The sequence below is a fragment of the Caretta caretta genome, chromosome 1 (genome assembly GCF_965140235.1).
Source record: "Caretta caretta isolate rCarCar2 chromosome 1, rCarCar1.hap1, whole genome shotgun sequence".
Classification (NCBI taxonomy): domain Eukaryota; kingdom Metazoa; phylum Chordata; order Testudines; family Cheloniidae; genus Caretta; species Caretta caretta.
Genome location: NC_134206.1, coordinates 2907904 through 2912816, shown reverse-complemented (window position 1 = coordinate 2912816; position 4913 = coordinate 2907904). Strand labels below are relative to the sequence as shown.

The window sequence follows — 4913 nt, the reverse complement described above, 5'->3', positions numbered from 1 at the left end:
AGGTGAATGAGCCCATGATGGTGTGGTCGATGTGGTTAGGTCCGATGATGCTGTCCCTTGAATAGATATGCGGACAGACTTGGCAACAGGGTGTGTTGCAGGGATTGGTTCCTGGGTTAGTGGTTTTTTTGTGTGGTAAGCAGTCTCTGGTGAGTACCTGAACCCGAGGTGAGATGTGGAGCAGGGGCTGGGCACTGGAGGAAGGAATTGTGCAGAGGGCAGAGCCTCAGGGTACATTTAACAGAAATTAGAAAGGTGGCATCCCGATGAGTTAAGGAGTTGAACACAGAATGATTCCCCAGTTTACCACACTGACACACCACAGGAAGGCCAGGAAAGGATTTAATGTTTTTTTGACTGTCTAATAAGTGACTCGGGGAAGAGGAATTAGCACCACGTTACCAGCCAGCTCTGCACAGATATTAGTATGAGAGCCAGAGCACCAGGAGGAAACTTTTAAGTCCCTTTATGAGTAAAGAGATGGAGCAGCCTGTCTTGGATCTGTTTCGTCCTCACCCCTTAGATGATGGCATTCAGCATGGGGGGCACCAGGAGGTACACATTGGCCATGAGAATGTGGAAATGCAAGGGCACATTCTGCCCAAAACGCTGTGTGAATAAGGAGAAAAGACCTGGGATGTAAAAGGCTAAGATGGCACAGAGGTGTGAGGTGCAGGTCCCAAAAGTCTTGATCCGGGTGTCTTTGGGGGGAGGCTGAAGATGGCCCTGAGGGTCTGGATATAGGACATGGCAATAAAAAACACATCCACACCGGTCACAAAGAATACCAGAAAGAGGCCGTAATAACTACTGATGCGGATGTCACCACAGGCCAGCAACACCATGGCCATGTGCTTGCAGTATGAGTGGGGGATGATGTTGGTTCTGCAATATGGCCACTGCCTCGCCAGGAAGAGATAAGGCAGTACAAGCATGTCTCCACGCAGCACCACAGCCAGGCCGACCTTGGCCACCACAGAGTTTGTCAGGGTGGTGGAATGTCTCAAGGGATCACAGATGGCCACGTAGCGATCAAAAGCCATGGCCACAAAGATCCCAGACTCCATCACTGTGAAGCAGTGAATAAAGTACATCTGGGTAAGGCAGGCACTAAAATCAATCTCCCTGGAATTCAACCAGAAGATGCTCAGCATTTTGGGAATTGTGCATGTGCATAGGGCCACGTCAGTGACAGCCAGCATGCAGAAGAAATAGTACATGGGCCGATGGAGGCTCGTCTCCCTCTTCACAATGAACAGGATGGTGAAATTCCTCAAGATGGCTATTGCATATGTGATGCAGAAGGGGATGGAGATCCAGACATTGGCCACCTCCAGGACAGAAATGCCCAGCAGGATGAAGGTGGAGGGGTTGGTGAAGACAGTTGTGTTGGAATCTGACATGGAGTAGGGGAGAAGGTGCCCAACTCTAAGGCAGAACCGTGTCTTCTGCATGTAATGTACATTCACTGGACTTTCTGTATGTGCCCAGGGTGCCAGGTGATGGTCGCAGTACAAATTCCTAGGTGGAGAGACAATGTGAATATAAGACAATACATGCACAACTGGAGGCTGGTCTCGGGGAAGTGACATTTTCATTATTCAGAGAAATGGATTATGAAAAACTGACCCTAATAATGCCACTTCCATATTTGATGGTGCTCCGTGCATCAATAATTCCTACACAAAGTGGTGTGGGAACCCTTAATAGGCACCAGCAGGAAACATGAGTATGGAAACTGGTTATCCGTCATTGCTCCTTAATGTAGAGAAACTCAGGCTAGAGAATACATTATGTAGGGAGATCCCCATTTACCCAGTTGCTCAAAATTTGAGATTAGAAAAAAAAACAACAACCTGTGTGCAGACATATACTGGGGGAAATATCCCAGCTAGAACATACCTCATTAAAAAGACCTGGCATCACTGATCGCAGCTCAATGGAAACACCTGCTCATTCACAAAAGTGGCCAAAACAAAAGCAATAATTGGATGCCTATGGAATTGGATAGAGAATAACTTGCTCTGGACATGCCCTCAGTTTTGGTTTCCTTGTCTCTCTAAAGGATATTGCAGATAGAAAGGGGGTTTCCAAGAGGCTGGGAGAATGGGGGAGGCTGTGAGATGTGGACAGAGTGAAAAGTCTGGGACTATCTATTTTAGAGAAGAGACAAAGAAGGGGGTGTGTGATAGAGGAGAGGAAAATAAAAAATGGAGCTGATTACATTCAAATGGTCAAACAGAGAACTATTCCCAAACAGTAATATCTGTAGACACTTAATGTTTCACAAGAGCTAGTTCCTCAAAGCTGAGGCAAAATGTCGGAAAAACTTATTGGGAGGAAAAAACAGACAGAAAACTGGGGAGGGAAAATTGGAATTCTATAAGAAGCACTTATTGGATAGCTAGAAAGTCACAATGCTGTAGTCAAAAAAGTGGACAGCTTTGGATAAACACCTGGTTCAGTGACAAAGCAAAAACATTTTTTGTGTGGGGAGGGTGTGAGGGAGAAGAGCAATATATAACTCATGGGGAAAAGGTAAATAAATATCAAATAATATGAAATTGAAGTTGTGAAAATTGATCATGGACATTAAAGGCATGAGGGAAAAATCCATGTGTGGCAGGTCTCAGGATCACAAAGGAGGTTGTTCATTGCCAACAGATCGAGGGACGTGATTGTTCCCCTCTATTCAACATTGGTGAGGCCTCATCTGGAGTACTGTATCCAGTTTTGTGCCCCACACTACAAGAAGGATGTGGAAAAATTGGAAAACGGAAAGCAAGAAAAATGATTAGGGGACTAGAACACATGACTTATGAGGAGAGGCTGAGGGAACTGGAATTGTTTAGTCTGCAGAAGAGAAGAGTGAGGGGGGATTTGATAGCTGCTTTCAACTACGTGAAAGGGGGTTCCAAAGAGAATGGATCTAAACTGTTCCCAATGGTAGCAGATGACAGAACGAGGAGTAATGGTCTCAAGTTGCAGTGGGGGAGGTTTAGTCTGGATATAAGGAAAAGCTTTTTCACTAGGAGAGTGGTGAAACACTGTAATGCGTTACCTAGGGAGGTGGTGGACTCTCCTTCCTTCAAAGTTTTTAAGGTCAGGCTTGACAAAGCCCTGGCTGGGATGATTTAGTTGGGGATTGGTCCTGATTTGAGCAGGGGGTTGGACTAGATGAGCTCCTGAGGTCCCTTCCAATCCTGATATTCTATGATTTTATGATTCTATTATTAAGAACAAAAGAAATCCTAGAAAAGGTTTAGGCCAATTCCTAGTGGGAGAAAGGAAACATGTTAATGTTTCACAAAAGGTAGATTTCTTCAATAAATATATTCGTTCTGCATTTGGAAAGAAGCAGTATGAGGTACTCATATCAAGTCAGGTAATGAAATACTTTCCAGTCCATTAGCAGTCAAGGAGGAAGTAAAAGAGCATCAACAGTAGAACCTTAGAGATATGGACACCAGGGTTATGAACTGACCAATCCACCACAAATCTCATTCGGAACCAGAAGTAAACAATCAGGCAGCAGCAGAGCCAAAAAAAGAGAGGCACATACAGGGCAGTTCCGTGTTAAACATAAACTATTAAAAAAGAAAGGGAAAGGTTTAAAAAAAGGTTTGACAAGATTAGAAAACAATGGAAAAGCTGGTCTGGAATTAGTTAAAAAAAAGTCTAGGAATATAATTAATGCCAATCAACAACAGAGTTGATTAACATGTTTATCCCTTAATGAGAGTACAGGTTTGGTTGATCAAGGGGATCACTCAATTGCATAAAGTTTGATTTCTCTAAAGCATTTGATTTACTAGGGGAAAACATTCAGATAAAAAATGAACATTACGCAATATCAGTAGAGCGTATGTAAAATGGACAAAAACTGCCTAACTGACAGATCTCAGAAAGCTGTTGTCAAAGGGCCATTGTCACCGGAGGGGCAGGAGGCGTTTCTAATGTGGTTGTGCAGAGATCATTTTTGGGCCCAATGCTATTCTATATTTTCATCACTTACCTGGAAGCAAATAGAAAATCACTACAGATAAAGTATGTTGACAACCCTAAGACTGGCAGAGTGGTTACATTGAAGTGGCTTAGCTGAATGGGATTTAAAAACAGATTGGCCCCTGTAACTAGTTCTGGTGGCCCCACTGTAAGTTAAGGTTGTCTGACACCTTAACCGAGAAGACTTCATTTTCAGTTGCTTATAAGTTTTGCCAAAATTTTATCATTTGGTCTTAAATTTCCCTCAATGGGTGTCTGCTTCTGGCTGAATTGTTTTTTTTTCCAAGTTTCCGACCTAACAGTTCAGCCGATACTCAAATGGAGCTAGGAGAGACGATGTCTTGCCATGTTGAAAAAGTCTTATAATTTTTCTAGTGAGGAGCCCAACCACTTCCATACTTTGCAGCATATAAAAATCAGGTAAAAGTCATCCTGTTAACAGCCAGAACCTTAAAATGTAAGGGGAGGAGGTGACAGGGTCAGTGCATTAACACACAGCTGGCTTCTGAGATATCTCCTCTGCTCTTACTCAAAGGGAAGTTTGGCTTCAGTGGGGCCTGAGCAAAATACAGGCCAGGGCCTTTGAATTTAGCCTTGTAGTGTACATCTACTAATGCCTGTGATCCTGAAGGATACTCTGTGCCCACTGAAATACAGCCACCTCCGGGATAGAGCCCATCAGACAGCCTGGGGGCGGGGAAACAGCAGTGAGGGACAAATTGGCCCATGAGAGTGGAGCAAACTCATCAGCTCTGGCAGGGGACCTGGGATATTTAATGGCTGTGCAGAGGGGAAAGGACCCCAGACTTACTGTCTATTGCACCATGCACATGTTTCCCTGGGTTTGTTGAGAAGGGAGCTCCTCAGCAAGAGATGGGTACCTGTGAATGCTGAGACAGAAGTGTCTT

At 44.2% G+C, this 4913-nt stretch overlaps 1 pseudogene; it reads right to left on the bottom strand.

The window, feature by feature from the left end:
* Positions 1-456: 456 nt before the first annotated feature.
* Positions 457-1403, bottom strand: LOC125642119 (olfactory receptor 52E2-like; annotated as a pseudogene).
* Positions 1404-4913: the final 3510 nt, after the last annotated feature.